The sequence below is a fragment of the Artemia sp. Qi Xiang Cuo genome, chromosome 6 (assembly GCF_049724085.1).
Source record: "Artemia sp. Qi Xiang Cuo chromosome 6, ASM4972408v1, whole genome shotgun sequence".
In the NCBI taxonomy this organism is placed as follows: Eukaryota; Metazoa; Arthropoda; class Branchiopoda; order Anostraca; family Artemiidae; genus Artemia; species Artemia sp. Qi Xiang Cuo.
The window spans coordinates 80,416,474-80,433,962 of NC_142799.1; positions in this window are offsets into that span (position 1 = coordinate 80,416,474).

Genomic DNA, 17,489 nt, shown 5'->3' on the forward strand with positions numbered 1-17,489 from the left:
AATTTTGTTTTTATCTCAGAATTAGCCTTCATACAGGCTTACTAAAACTGTTCAAGCATTAGAAGTTGTAAAGGTAGGCCTAGATATTTAAACAAGTTTACTTGGCTACCCCGAATTTGAGCAGAACCTATTTTCAGTAAAATTTCCTTCGCCTAACTAAGAGGTTTGCAAGACCGTAAAGAGATCCTAAAACTGCAGTTTGAAATATTATGCCCACTGAAAATATTACACGGGTGAAGGGACCAGAATAATAATTGTGAGGGGAGTGCTGACAATTACAATTCTCAGATAAAAAAGAAAAGAAATTAAATTTTACACACCGAATGAAAGAAAAATTTAAATGGTAAGAATTCCCGGCAAAAAGATCAATTCCTTCAATATATTATGCCTTCAATCATTAAGCATTAAACATTAATAGAGTATGTCCAAAACCGAAAGTAGGAAAAGAAAACAAAATTTAAACTTATGATTCGGCTTTCAAAACAATTCTCCCTCTTTAGAAGTTCAATTTCAAAACCCAAAATCCAACTGAGCGTTCAACAACTTCAAGTAAAATTCTTGCCTAATTTTGTCAAGATTGTCTTGACCACGATGAAAAACCGTCTGTACTTAAATTGTATCGGTCTGGTTCCTATGCAAAAAGTAACACAGGAGACGAAAATTAACGAACAAGAGAGTAGTGAAAAATTATAGTATGTAAAGTAGTGTTTGCAAGGGGTAGTTACTAGGGGTGACACCGTGATTGGTTGATTTTCGGGGAAATGTCGGGGATTCGGGGAACCAATTTTTTTTTCGGGGAGACACATAGATTTTCGGGGAAATGCCCAAAAATTCGGGGATAGTGGAAGCCCTGCTTGTAATACAGTGCGGGTTGAAAGTTTGCTGGTTGTAGCGGAAGATCCTTAGTAAGAGATGATTTAACTACTTTTTCGTTTACAAATTCGTACTAAAGGAATGAACAATTACTAGAAAACAAACCCTAACCACATGAGAGACTGTCTGTAACCCTGGGAAGGGGGAAGGGGTACAGGAAAAGATTTCTGAAACCCATAAATTAAAATCATTTAAAATTTTAATCAGGCCTCGAACAAATCTGCACATAGAGCGCTTTGAAATAATGAACATGAGTTTTTCGGTATATAAATTTCAAATTTGTCAAAGGGAGGGTCTCTTTGAACAAATCTTGGGCTTAATGTGCCCAAGATTTGTATAGGTTAGAATAGGGTAGCATATTTGTATGCTAACCTATATTAAGGTTAGCATACAAATACAATCTTTCAATTACATTCAAAATAGGTCAGAAATAAATGGGGATCTGTCCTCTCCCCTACCGGCATCTGTCCTTTTGCTTCGTATGCTCATTAAGTATGTGCACTCGTGTTGAAAATATCAGAGGCAACGCTATAACGCTATTTAAATAGTAAAGGCCATACGGCTCCAAAATTTTATTATAAAGGCCATACGGCTCCAATATTTTATTATTATTAATTAAAAAAAACTTTTTCCACAAGATAAGTTTTTCAAAGAAAAGTGAAGAACTCTATTTAACAAAAAATGAGTATAAATAAAGTCAAATAATCTACCAAGCGTGAAACTACCAGAAAAAAAAATCAGCATCGATAAATAAATGTAACCCAAAACGAACAGAAATTACAATAATTAACCGAGTCAAACTAAAAACGAGCAGAAATTAACATAAGTTGGGCGCAAAACCCCTAGGCCTTCCCAAGGCCAGAACAAAATTTGCACTTTACTGAAAAAATATAAATGTTTTTACTTTTATAACTTTAATAAATCAAATAATATTAACATTTTGATTACTAAATATCAGTATATGTATATTAAACTGACAATGTACATTCATTTGTCGTTCTGGAGATACTGCTGAGGTGCCTTATTGGGAATGAGCATTATCACAGTGCATTTTGATTTAATCTTAAGGCAACATTTAGTTTTTAAACATAATGGGTAAATGGGTAGGGTGGGCGTGGGAGGGTGGGCGTGGGAGGGGGATTAGTTGCCCTCCAATCACTTTTGACTATTAAAAATGGCATCAGACCTTTCTATTTTCAATCGAATGAGCCCTTTTCGAAGTTCCCACGACAACTCCTTCGATACGAAGTGCCCTGGTCTAAACAACAACAACAACAAAAAATAATACATTATACCCACATCGATCTTTACTATAAAAACGTCAAGCCTTCCAATCACTTTCGACTATTAAAAAGGGCACTAGGCCTTTCGTATTCCAATCGAATGAGCCCTTTTGGAAACGACAACGCTTTCTATAAACACCTCATACGCCCCCAGGGCATAAATTACACCCTTACACTAAGGTCTGTTCTGTTAGGGTGGTTGTGATCCTCTAAGACTGAATTTCCTGAACTTTCAACTACGTTAAACAAAATGGTTATCTCAAAATTTTGATTGGATGTGTCTGGGGAAATAGTGAGCGTGAGAGGAACGGTAGTCGCTCTCCAATCACTGTCAACTATTAAAAATGGCCCTAGCCCTTTCAATTTCCAATCAAATGATCCCTTTTGCAGTTTCTACGACAAAACTTTCAATAAAAATCTTATATGCCCCCAGGGCATAACTTACAACCCTTGCCCTGATTGCTGTGTGTGGGGGGGGTGTCATTCTCAAAGACCTAATTTTCACAACTTTCTACTATGTTGAACAAAATGGCTATCTGAAAATTTTGATTGGATGTGTTTGGAGGAATGGTCGGTGTGAGAGGGAGGTTAGCTACCCTCCAATCACTTTCGACTATTACAAAGAGAACTAGCCCCCTCAATGTTAAATTAAATGATCCCACTCTATCTATAAAAACCTTATATGCCCCCATGGCAGAACTTACAACCTTTACCCTTAGGCCTCTAGGGGGGTTTTTCATCCTTAAATACATAATTTCCAGTGCTTTCAACTACATGAACAAAATGGCTATATCTAAACTTTGATCAAATGTTTTTGGGGAAATGGTGGTTGTAAGAGGGGGGTTAATTACTCTCCACTCACTTTCGACTATTAAAAAGGGCAATTTCAATTTCCAATCAATTGAGTCTTTTTTGAAATTTCTATAACAAATTTCTATATAAACTTTTTATGTCCCCAGGGTATAACTTACAACCCTTGTACTGAGGGCTCTGAGGAGGTTATCATCCTAAAAGACCTAATTTCAAGAACTTTCAACTACGTTGAACAAAATGGATATCTCAAAATTGTGATTGGATGTGTTTGAGAAAACGGTGGGCGTGACAGGGGCGTTAGTCGCTCTCTAATCACTTTTAACTATTAAAAAAGGCACTAGCCCTTTCAATTTCCAATTGAATGAGCCTTTTTGAAGTTTCTACGCTTTCAATAAAAACCTTATATGCCCCCAAGGCATAACTTATAACCCTTGCCCTGAGGGCTCTGGGGGGGGCAGGGGTTTTCCTCCTTAAAGACCTAATTTCCAAACTTTCAACTACGTTGAATAAAATGGCTCCCTAAAATATTGATTGGATGTGTTTGGAGAAAAGATGGGCGTGAGAGGGTGATTAGTTGCTCTCAAATCACTTTCGACTATTAAAAAGGGGACTAGCCCTTTGAATATCCAATCGAATGAGTCCTTTTTCAAGTTTCTACGACAAAGATTTCAATAAAAACCTTATATGCCCCCAGGTCATAACTTATAACCCTTGCCCTGAAGACTGTGGGGGGAGTGTCCTACTCAAAGGTATAATTTCCTGAACTTTGAACTGCGTGGAACAAAACGGCTATCTCAAAATCCTTATTGAATGTGTTTGGGGAAATGCTGGGCGTGGAAGGGCTGTTAGTTGCTTTCCAATCACTTTCGACTATTAAAAAGGGCACTAGCCATTTCAATTTCCAATCGAATGAGCCCTTTTTGAAGTTTCTACGACAACGCGTTATATCCTAAAACGCGTCATCCTAAAAGACCTAATTTCCAGAACTAAAAACTACATTGACTAAAATGGCTATCTCAAAGTTTTGATTAGATGTGTTTGGGGAAAAGGTGGGCGTGAGAGGCGGGTTAGTTGCCTTCTAATCACTTTTGACTATTAAAAAGGGCACTAGCCCTTTGGAATGATCCTTTTTTGAAGTTTCTACGACAACGCCTTCTATAAAAAACCTTATATGCCCCAGGGCATAACTTACAACCCTTGCCATATGGCCCATGGGGGACTGTTTTCCTCAAGAAAACATACTCCGTCTTGAAATCAACCGATCTGAACAAAATGGCTATCTCAAAATTTTGATTGGATGTGTTTCGGGAAATGGTGGGCGTGGAACAGGTGTTAGTCGCCTTACAACCACTTTCGACTATTAAAAAGGGCGTTCTGTACTTAGGCAGTGCGATCGCGCTGTCTATGATTTATACAACAACTTTCTATATAAACCTTATATGCCCCCAGGGCATAACTTGCAACCCATGCACTGAGGACTCTGAGGGGGTTATCATCCTAAAAGATCTAATTTCCAGAACGTTCAACTGCGTTGAACAAAATGGATATCTCAAAATTTTGATTGGATGTCTTTTGGAAAATGGTGGGCGTGAGAGGGGCGTTAGTCGCTGTCCAATCACTTTCAACTATTAAAAAAGGCACTAGCCCTTTCAATTTCCAATTGAATGAGCCCTTTTGAAGTTTCTACGACAACGCTTTCAATAAAAACTTAATATTCCCCCAGGGCATAACTTACGACCCTTGCACTGAAGGCTCTGAGCGGGTTATCATCCTAAAAGACCTAGTTTCCAGAACTTTCAATTACGTTGAACAAAATGGATATCTCAAAATTTTGATTGGATGTAATTGGGAAAATGGTGGGCGTGAGAGGGAGTATAATTTACTGAACTTTGAACTCTGTGGAACAAAATGGCTATCTCAAAATCTTTAGTGGATGTGTTTGGGGAAATGCTGGGCGTGGAAGGGCTGTTAGTTGCTTTTCAATCACTTTCGACTTAAAAAAAAGGCACTAGCCCTTTCAATTTCCAATTGAATGAGCCCTTTTTTAAGTTTCTACGACAACGCTTTCAATAAAAACCTTATAAGGCCCTGGGCATGAATTACAACCCTGCGTGGGCGTGAGAGGGAGATTAGTTGCCCTCAAATCACTTTTTGCTATTAAAGAGGGTACTAGGCCTTTGAATTTCAAGTCGAATGAGCCCTTTTTCAAGTTTCTACGACAAAGATTTCAATAAAAAACTTATATGCCCCTAGGGCATAACTTATAATCCTTGCCCTGAGGGTTGTGGGGGTGTGTCCTCCTAAAAAAATACTTTCTATCTGGAAATCAACTACGCTGAACAAAATGGCTATCTCAAAATGTTTATTGGATGTGTTTGGGGGAATGATGGGCGTGGACGGATAGTTGCCCTCCAATCACTTTCGACTACTAAAAAGGGCACAAGCCCTTTGAATTTCCAAACGAATGAGCTTTTTTGAAGTTTCTACGACAACGCCTTCTTTAAAAACCTTATATGCCCCAGGGCATAACCTAAAACCCTTGCCCTTAGGGCTGTGGGGGAGTGTCCTCCTCAAAAACATATTTTCTATCTGGAAATCAACTACGCTGAACAAAACGGCTCTCTCAAAATTTTAATTGGATGTGATTTGGGGGAATGATGGGCGTGGGGGGGGGGAGGGCTAGTTGCCCACCAATCACTTTCGACTATTAAAAATGGCACTAACCCTTTGAATTTCCAATTGAATGAGCCCTTTTTGATGTTTCTACGACAACGCCTTCTATAAAAACCTTATATGCCCCAAGGGTATAACTTAAAACCCTTGCCTTGAGGGTTTTTGGGGAGTGTCCTCCTCAAAAAAAGTTTTTCTATCTGGGAATAAACTACGCTCAACAAAATAACTATCTAAAATTTTGATTGGATGTGTTTGGGGGAAGGATGGGAGTGAGGGGGGGGGCGGGGGCTAGTTGCCCTCCAATTACCTTTGTCTATTAAAAAGGGCACTAGCACTTTGAATTTAACTATCTAAAATTTTGATTGGATGTGTTTGGGGGAAGATGGGCGTGGGGGGGGGGGGCTAGTTGCCCTCCAATTACCTTTGACTATTAAAAAGGGCACTAGCGCTTTGAATTTAAAATCGAATGAGCATGTTTTGAAGTTTTTACGACAACGCCTTCTTTAATAACCTTATATGCCCCCAGGGCATAACTTAAAACCCTTGTCCTGAGGGTGTGTCCTCCTCAAAAACATATTTTCTATTTGGAAATCAACTACTCTGAACAAAACGGCTATCTCAAAATTTTAATTGGATGTGTTTTGGGGAATGAAGGGTCTGGAGGGGGGCTAGTTGCCCTCCAATCACTTTCGACTATCAAAAAGGGCACTAAAACTCTCAATTTCCAATCGAATAAGCCCCTTTTGAAGTTTCTACGACGACCTCTTTCCTATGAAGTACCCTGCTCTAAAGGAAAAAAATAATAAATAGTATATTGTACCAACATCGTTCTTATATGCCCTCATGGCATAACTTAAAACCCTTACCCCAAGGGTTGTGGGGAAGTGTCCTCCTCAAAAACATATTTTCTATCTAGAATTCAACTACGCTGAACAAAATGGCTATCTCAAAATTGTGTTTCGGGAATGATGGCTGGGGAGGGGGGCTAGTTGCCCTCCAATCGCTCACTGCGTCATTGGCGCTTTACTGAAAACTATATGCGTCATGAACAGTCTTGGAAAGTATAAACAACATCAAATTGAATATTTGATGTAAAATGATATTAATTGTTGAAAGATCCTTCAGTTCAAGAATTTATTTCACTGTAATTGTATTTTATTTTCAATACTGTAAGAACCGGAAAAGAAAATATTTGTAATATAATCCGTTTTCAGTTAAGCGCCAATGACGCTGTAGGCTTTTATTTACAGTTGCGAAAGGAGGCAGTATCCAAACACTTGTTTGTAGGGAAACTATATTCGTCTTTAACAACTTTAAAAAGAGCTAATAAATTAAACTGAATATTTGATCCCTAACGATATTAACTGCTGAAAGCTCATCAGTTCAAAATGTTACTATAATTTCAATGTTTATTTTCAATATTAAGTACAAAAGAAAATATTTGTCATAAAATTGGTTTTCAGTAAAGCGCCAATGACGCAGTAGGTTTTCGACTTTTACAGTGACAGAAAGTGGTCATACCCAAACTCTTGTTTGTGGTGATTTTTGTTCGTTTCAAGCTTGATTTGCATATTCAATTTTAAGTTTCATTCGTTTTAAGATTTATGTTTCATTTATATTATCACCGCTTGTATGTTTGTTTGCATTGATTGTTTATTTAATATCTGTTTGTTTTAAGTTTCCTTTATACTTTAATAGGAAAATATTTGTTTTCGTTTTAAGCTTGATATTCATATTCAATCTAAGCATTACTCGCTTTAAGATCTATTTATTCATTTATATTATTACTTGTTGTATGTTTTTGCTATGATTGCTTATTTAATTTCTGTTCGTTTTGGGTTTAATTTATTCTTTAATAGTAATTTCTGGTCGTTTTGAGTTTGAATTTTAAAAGGTATTTGTATGTGCTGATCTTAAGTTTAAAATGGCCTTTACTTTTCTTTGAAAAATTTATTTTTCGGAAAGTTTTTTTTTTTAATTAATAACTTGAAAGGAGAAGATGCACAGCAAAAGAGTTGGTGGGTGTGAAAATAGGTTTCGGAATCTTAGGTTTTTTAGTGTAATTATTAAGTAGCAGTAAAAATTATCTCTTTTTCCCTCTATTCTTTTGTCTCTTTTTCGTTTTTTTATGAATATATGTTTACTGTCCTTGTTGCTTTTATTACTTTTGTGTCTTCTAATACATTAACCCTTATGAGTGATAATTAAAAACTTCTTCCAAAAAATAACTTTTTCTAAGAAAAGTAAAGAACTCCATTAAACCAAAAATGAGCAAAAATCAAATCAAATAATCTACCAAGCGTGAAACTACCAGAAATCAGCATCGATAAATAAATGAAACCCAAAACGAACAGAAATTACAATAAATAACCGAGTCAAACTCAAAACGAGCAGAAATTAGCATGAGTAGGGCTCAAAACCCCCTATGCCTTCCCAAGGCCGGAACAGAATTTGCACATTACTGAAAAAATATAAATATTTTTACTTTTATAACATTAATAAATCAAATAATATTAACGTTTTGATTACTAAATATCAGCATATGCATATTAAACCGACAATGCGCATTCATTTGTATTTTTTTTCAGCGCCATCTTCGTTGCTTGACTACATCAGTGACATCAGTTTGGTTTGTGTAGTGGCGAATTTCCAAGTTTGCTATCCTATCCATCCAGTTAATATTCATGATACGTCAAAGACAGTTGTTTTCATATGTCTTCATATTTCATATGTCATGCTGGAGAAAAATATTCAGCAATTTTTAATAACATACACCCTTTTAAAAATCTGGACACAAATAGTAGTGTTTAATTTAATTTCATACCTCCTCTAGTTGACCTGAAATAGAAAACTTGATGCCATTCGAAAAAAATTCTGTTTACTTTCTTCGATAGCCTGGTTACACTTACGCTATTTTGATTTGGTTAAATTTTAAGACCAAAGTAGCCCTTAAAGTTTGAACATAATACCCTCAGTCATTTGTGCGATACTGCTGAAATGCTTTATTGGAAATTAGCATTAACACAGTGCATTTTGATTTAATCTGAAGGCAACTTTTATTTTTTAAACATAATGGGCAAATGGGAGGAAGGCTAGTTGCCTTCCAATCACTTTCGACTATTAAAAAGGGCATTAACCCTTTCTATTTTCAATCGAATGAGCCCTTTTCGAAGTTCCTAAGACAACTCCTTCGATACGAAGTGCCCTGGTAAAAAAAAAATAAGAAAAAAATAGTAACACATTGTACCCACATCGATTTTTACTATAAAAATGTCAAGCTTTCCAATCACTTTCGACTATTAAAAAGGCCAATAGCCCCTTCAATTTCCAATCGAATGATCCCTTTTTGAGTTTCTACGACAACGCTTTCTATAAACACCTTATATGTCCCTAGGGCATAAGTTACAAACCTTGCCCTGAGGACTGTGAGGGGGTTGTCATCCTCAATGACCTAATATCCAGAACTTTCAACTACGTTAAACAAAATGGCTATCTCAAAATTTTGATTAGATGTGTTTGGGGAAATGGTGGGCGTGAGTTGCTCTTCAATCACTTTCAACTATTAAAAAAGGCACTAGCCCTTTCAATTTCCAATCGAATGAACCTTGTATGCCCCTAAGGAATAACTTACAGCCCTTGCCCTGAGGGCTTGGGGGTTGTCATCCTCAAAGATCTAACTTCCGGAATTTTCAACTACGTTGAAGAAAATTGCTATCTCAAAATTTTGATTGGATGTGTTTGGGGAAATGGTGGGCGTGAGAGGGGGGTTACTTGCCCTCCAATCACTTCCGAATTCCAATCGAATGAGCCCTTTTTGAAGTTTATATGACAACGTTTTCTATAAAAACCTTATTTACCTCAAGGCATAAATTACAACCCTTGCCCTGAGGGTTGTGAGGGGACTGTCATCCTCAAAGACATAATTTCCGGACCTTTCAACTACGTTGAACGAAGTGACTATCTCAAAATTTTGATTGGACGTGGGGAAATGGTGGGCGTGAGAGGGGGGTTACTTGCCATCCAATACCTTACGACTATTAAAAAGGGCACTAGCCGTTTCAATTTCCAATGGAATGATTCCCCTTTGAAGTTTCTACCACAACGCCTTTCTATAAAATAAAACCTTATATGCCCCCAGGGCATAACTTACAACCCTTGCCCTCAGGGCTGCTGGGGGAGTGTCATCATCAAAAACATAATTTCCAGACTTTAACTACGTCGAACAAAATGGCTATCTCAAAATTTTGATTGGATATGTTTGGGGAAATGGTGGGGGTGAGAGGGGTGTTAGTTATCCTCAAATGCCTTTCGACTATCAAATAGGGTACAAGTCCTTCTAATTTTCAATCGAATGAGCCCTTTTTGAAGTTTCTATGACAACGCTTTCTATAAAAACCTTATATGCCCCAGGGCATAACTTACAACCTTTGACCTGAGAGCTGTGAGGGGGTCGTCATCCTCGAAGACACAGTTTCTGGACCTTTCAACTACGTTGAACAAAATGGCTATCTCAAAATTATGATTGAATGTGTTTGGGGAAATGGTGGGCGTGAGAGGGGGGTTACTTGCCATCCAATCACTTACGACTATTCAAAAGGGCACTAGCCGTTTCAATTTCCAATCGAATGATTCCTTTTTGAAGTTTCTACGACAACGCTTTCTATAAAATGAAACCTTATCTGCCCCCTGGGCATAACTTACAACCCTTGCCCTGGGGCTGTGGGGGGAATGTCATCATTAAACACATAATTTCCAGACTTTAAATGCGTCGAACAAAAGGGCTATCTCAAAATTTTGATTGGATGTGTTTGGGGAAAAGGTGGGGTGAGAGGGGTATTGGTTATCCTCCAATCACTTTCGACTATTAAAAAGGGCATAAGCCCTTCTTATTTCCAATCGAATGAGCCCTTTTTGAAGTTTCTACAACATCACTATCTATGAAAACCTTGTATGCCCCTAGAGCATAACTTACGACTCTTGCCCCGAGGGCTCTGAGGGGGTTATCATCCTCAAAGACCTAATTTGTAAAACTTTTAACTACGTTGAACAAAATGGCTATCTAAACATTTTTATTGGGTGTGTTTGGGGAAAAGGTGGGCGTGAGAGAGGGGTTAGTTGCCCTAGCCCTTTCAATTTCCAATCAAATGAGCTCCTTTTGAAGTCTCTACGACAACTCTTTCTATAAAAAATCTTATATGACCCAAGTGCACAACTTACAACCCTTGCCTTGAGGGCTCTGGGGGGGGGATTGTCATCCTCAAAAACCTAATTTCCGGAACTTTCAACTACGTTGAAGAAAATTGCTATCTTCAAATTTTGATTGGATGTGTCTTCCGGGGGATTTTTTATTGACTAAATTTCTCAATCTTGGAGAGAAAATAAAATATGTGACTATATAAATACAACCTCTTTTCCTTGAATTATCTCGAAATCAGATTCCTTAGGGAACGCTACCAATGGAGTACAAACGAACTAGTTACCTGCTGTGCGATTAGATACAGGCATATAAATAAAACAAGCACAAATAGAAAGGCAATAGTTTTATTGTGACTTACATTTTAGGTGTACAACAGTGCTTCACATCAATTGACGACAAATAGAGGCAGATATAATAATGACCAAGTCTCTACAATGACTGCATAATGATTCTGACAAAGAATGTTTCTAATAGTTTGAATTTCAATGCCTGAATGCCTCAAAAAAAACTTTTCTTCACTATATCAAATTAATCCTGCTTCTGCGCTCTGAGAGCTATTTTACGATTGGCTCAAGTCCTTTGAAGGGGGCCGCTACCTTGTTATTATGTTCGCAAACTCACTTCATTATGCCAACTGTCTATCCAATAATTTGTTTTAAATATTTTGGATGATTTAACATTCATACTGCTCTTATAACTTAAGCTTCCTGTGAACTTTTGTATCGAGTAATTTTTTTTATTACCAATCATCTTGGCGAAATTCAAAACCAAATAGCGTCAATGTTTGGCTGAGACTAGAATGCGGTTTTTCTTTTGCTGATTAAGAACTTTTCTTTTTTGAAACGATATTTAAACTTAATTAGAGGAAGTTTAATTTATGTCGGAATTATCTTTAGAAAGAAAAAATTTTGTTTTTTTTTGTATTTTATGTATATCATATATTACTCACGGTACATATTACCCTACCCATTATTTAATGACGTCCCGTCATTAGGACTTGCTTGCCCTTGGGTTTTTGAAATATTTGCGATTTATTTACCATTGGTCCTACGTAATTTTAATTGACATTGTATTATTTTATACCTTTATATAAGCTTAATCAGGAGTGCTAAAAATTTTCTCTATTACATTTCCTGTTTCATTATACATCCCTATCTAAAGTTCATCTACCGGACTGAGATTATCTATGGTTCTAGCCTAGCTACTATACTAGAGATTTTTTTCTACATCTAACACTGATGACTTTTACATTTCCAACAAGGTTGAGGCTATTCTACTTTTACTATGAGTTTTTTTTTTGAAAATTCACCTTTTACAAGTTTTATCCTCTGCCAACTATAGGACAACTATGCTTCCCATCTACGCCAAACTAAATGAATATTACGACAACGCTACACATAACTCTATATGAACATCTAACACTACATATAAGAACTATTTAAAACACAAAACATTATGTTTACCACGTTCACTGGTAAACACTAGAACAGTTTCACTGGGAACGTTTGCTATGTAATATTACTGATAGAATATTGGAATTTCTAAGTTATCGAAGTTATTAAAATGTAACATATGCAAATTCACACCTACTCATTACTTGATATTCATCAGCTGACGTTCTAAGATTAGATATGTATGGGTTAACACTTCTACATTTAATTTGAATCTTAAAAATTGCCTCTTCAACAAATGAGTGAAGGTTCTGAAAGTTTGCTGAAGTCCTGGCAACGGTTACGTCCCGAATAATTTTAAATTTGTACACAGCCTTACACAATGCTCTGAAAGAGTTTCTAAGGATGAAAAAGTGTGGAGCTAAGGCTCTTAGAGCTCGAAAAGCACTCACAACCATTTTCGGGATGACAGTAATATGAATGTCCATGCTTTTGCAGCAAAGTAAAGGAACTTTTGCAAATATCCAAGTCATCTAGGCATCCTATGAAAAGACAATATGTTGCAGATTCTTCTTCACTCATATTAGCTATATCAGAAAATAATTGTTGACATATTTCAATATTAATTGATTCATACTTACAAAGTTGAGGATGACATTTCCATTTTACTGAATCTTTGTTTTCGGGATTCGCTTTTTTAGCGTCCCATGTCATATCACTCATTTTCAGATCATCAAAAAGTATTTGACCTACCATATCTTTGTGGGTTACAGTACATGCAACCTGTTCATCAATATTAATTGTTCCTTCCAACTCATTGTCACTTATTGTGGCTGTTTCGAGGCTTCTACGAATTTTGCTAATGTTTTCTTCAATGGAATCTTATTTAGTTTCTATCAAACGTTGATAATATTTGCCTCCGTCACTTGTAGTTTTCAAAACTTCCTAACTTCCAGTCAAAGACAAACTGCCGAGGCTTCTACGCAATTTGTCAATTTCAGTTGATTTCATATCTTTTCTGTCATCCTTCCAAATATCACATCTGCATCTATCCTGAAGTTGTACTAGGATATTTTCACCGTAATAAAAAAAAATTGCTTGTCCTGTTGTGTTAATTGGTATTGTCTTGTATACATCACCTACTTGACCACAGCTGTTGCATGTATTTTTGCCACAGTTCTTATTCGCGGTTTCAAAATAAAAAGCTTCACTGTGCTCACAATGTTCTAGAGTATTTTCCATTGCAGCCATGAATTGAGATGATTCCGGCACATTAAATGAATTTGGTAGGTTTTGTACAAATTTTTTGCATTGATTTCTAATCTTCACATGCAGTTTTGCGAATGAATTAGATACATGTTTCACAAATGTCTGCGAGTTTTCTAAAAGTAGTTTGATTTCAACCATAGAATTGTCTGTATCGTTTAGAGCGTAAAAAGAAGAGACATCTTGCAATGCTTCAAAGTCAGATGTCATATTGGCTAAATTTATTTTCCTGTTAATAAACAATGGTTTTTATTTGTTTCCTCTGTATTAGAGCCTCGAACTTCATGAATTGGATTCTTTTCCTTATTCCAGTGCTTTTCTATTATTACGACGTCTAGAATTAACCAAACTCCAAAGCTCATTCTTATCACTAGTAATCCTTGAACCAATTTCATCTTTTATAATTTCATTATGCAAACGCAACTCAGCCCGAAAAACGCGTTTAGTTAATTTCATTCCATAATGAAATGGTCCAGATCGCGGTTTTCCCGCGCAATTCCAAAGTTAACAAGCTTGAGATGCATTCTTTTGGCTTTGCTTTAAAATCGGGTTAAGGTTCCAACCTAAAACACAAGATCCACGACGGAAAGAATCAGTCTTAAATGCTTTATTAGTCCCGACTTTTAAACTATGAATAATTTCAAGGCAAAATAGATTAATATCAATTTGGTCAACATCCTTAGAATAATTTACAATTATTTTAGCTAAAAGTGCATCTGATTCTTCTGATATTTGCACATTTTTTCCCGATCCCAGGTCATTTTATTTACAATTTGACTAGAACGATGGATAATTTTAAAAGATGGAATTTGAATATTTAAATGAAAATAAAGGTAAAAATGGTCACTAATAGGCATATCCAATCCAACATGAACAGGCTGTGGTAATAACGCTGCATTTAAAACAAGCACATGGTCTAAATGAGAGCAAGAACCAGAATTATGGACATACGTAAAATCCGCATCTTTTGAAACTATAGTAAAATCCCGAAAACAAAAATAAAAGAGCGGACATCAGAGATAGCAATGTTGCAGTTAAAATCCCCGCAAATAAGCCACTGGAAATCTGATGGAACTTTCGCCACAAATCGCGAGAATTCTAAACATGCAAAATTGAAATCAAAATCCGAATCAATAGTATGATAATTTGTTGGTAAATAGCACAAAAAACAATAATCCATGGGATTCAAACAGCAACAAAATAACGATTAATGGCAAACACTGAAACTGGAATATTCTCTCGAATAAAAATTCAAACGCTTCCGGATGGGCGTCCACCTGTAGGTGTAGCTGGAGATATAAAATACTTAAACTGGTGCGACAGGCTCGAAAGAAGATTAGTAGAGAGGTCCAGAAGCTGATGCTCTTGCAGACACAAAATATCCAGATCGCGCAGCATAGACTGCAATACATGTTGTTTATTACCAAAACCATTCAGATTCAGAGATATAATCTTGTATATCTCTTATTTTAGTTTATTTGTAAAACAATTAGTTATTTTAATTCTAGTCAAGAGTTGGGTCATAAATGGGCTTAACACAATAAGCCTTAACCAAATTACCGATCTAGTCGATCTAGATAATATCTTAGCCTCCTTTAAGTCTTAAATCTCTTAGTGCCTTATGGATCTAAGTGATTTTCTTTTTTTATCTGTACGTATTATTTCATCTTGGGATAACGAAGGCTTTTGTATTAACCCCATTCTCACGTTTTTTTTTTGTTTTTTTTAGGCCTGACTATAATCATAAAGTTATCTTTAAATATTGTGTTGCAACTGCACCAAGTAACATGTACCAAAAATTTTTATGCGATAATAAACCAAAGATATTGTATGTCTTCGGCTTGTGATTGTTACTAGCGTATTCATTGGAATAAGTCATATTAAATTCTAAAAGTTAATAAAGAGTTCACTGCTGTTTAACCATTATGACGCATAAAGCTGCAGCTAAAAACAGATGAATTTTGGCGGATCCCATAAATCGTTGTTCTTCCGTGAAAGTGGAGCAGGATGAACAAAGGGTAAGCAAGCAAGGTAAAAGTAAAATTAGATTAGGGGCAAAACTTTTTCTGACTTTAGCACAAAAGAACTGTTTCAGCACTATTTCATCATGTGTAGCACTGTAGCACGTGCTTCAATTTTTAGCACTTTTTAATTTTGTCATTGACGAAATGATGAGGATTTTGAAAAAGGTTAAGGAATTAAGGAAAAGTTTGGACCGAATTTTCCGTATTTGTTTTGAGAGATTTGTGCGAAGTTTTATTTAACCAGGACCAGCTTTTGGCCGTGTTTGTTTCGTTTGGTGATAAGTTTGAAATAGCCGGAAAAAAAAGATATATATAAATAATCAAACGCCACTTAGGGGGCATTGAAATTTGCGGGGCGAACGCCGCGACGCGCGCAAATTTTTTTTTGACTGAAGCACCGAAAATTGTTGTGAACCACACAAATTTGGGCAATTTTAGAAGTTTATGAACTGACCATGATAGCAGTCTTGGTTTTCAAAAGGCTCGGGCGTATTTTCGTTTGTTTTTCAAAGGCTCGGGCTTGTTTTTTGTTTGACTTTCTGGCAACCCTGGGTGAATGACCCACTATCAATAGCACAATAATTGCCAGATACCTGATCTGGCTCAATAGCTGCGTTTTTCATCTCCTGGAAGGAACTCCTGGATGTATTTTGTTCGTTTTTGACTATCTCCTGGCGATCTCCTTGGGCCTGGAGCAATAAGTTGTCGGTTTTTCATCTACTGTAATGGAACAATGGAGAAGATTGCTCCCAGGAGATAAGAAGCACCTTTCTCCTGGAGCTCCATCAGAAGAATAGCGCGAATTTTGAAATTGATGGATTATGGAATTTCCTGAAGGAAGACTTGTTGGCCTGGAGAAATGGCAAATTTGTCATAATGTGTTAGTAACTTCAGAAAATTGTTTCTAGTATGATCATTGTTAGATGAGGTGTTGTTCATTTTGGTATATGAGCTGTAGTAAGATATTTAACTATGTAAGTGAGGAGATTAATCAGAAGGCTAATGTATTTTCACATTGTTGTAATAAGCTATTTTACCTTATTAAAACCCAACAAATCAAAAAAATACACTGCAAAAATTATACAAAGCTAACATTTATTTAACCTAGATAAACAAATGTGGGTAAAACTCTATTTAAGCTACTTTTGACTATCTTAGAAAGGGGTTAGTTTAGGAAAAATGAAACTTTCAGGGATGGGTCTACAGGGTAAAGTATGTCCTGGGAAGGTATTTTGAAGTACCTACCTCCACTCCTTCTCCTTCAAAAGAGTACCTGACCTTTGATGACCTTTAAAAATCTGTGAGTTATAGAAGTGAAACCTTGCAAAATAGATCTTCTGCTTAAATGAAGTACAACAGAATTGTTTTCAGCTTCACAACTTTGCCCAATTCCAATTTATAAGGTTTTAAAGATATGTAAATATATTTCCTAAATTTTGGAAATAAAACATTGATATGGCTTAAAATTATGCTCAAATAACTGAAATTGCATTTTATGAGGTAAAGCCAGAGAAAAAGAAACTGATAACTGAAAATTAAGGTAAAATGTTGTTTTGTCAAAATTTCAGGTTTTGTCAAAAAACCTGTAATGTTGGCAAATTTCAGGACCGTCTAGAGGGAGAAGAAGTGGAGGTAGGTACTTCAAAATACCTTCCCAGGACACACCTGAGCTTGTAAACCCATCCCTGAAAGTTTCAATTTTCCTAACCTAACCCCTTTCTAAGGTAGTCAAAAGTAGCTTAAAGCGGCGTTCACAAGCGTGTCTAGTTGAAATCCCATCTCTAGACACGTGTCTAGCCAGAATCCAATGTCTTGGAAACGACCGTTTACAAGTAAAATTCGGTGCTTAGCTAGACACGCTAGACAAGGCGCTTAGCTAGACATTGAGTTCTAGACTCTAGAACTCAATGTCTAGGATTTTCGATTACAGCCAATCAGAATGTGTCAAGATCAACTATTTTAATTATTT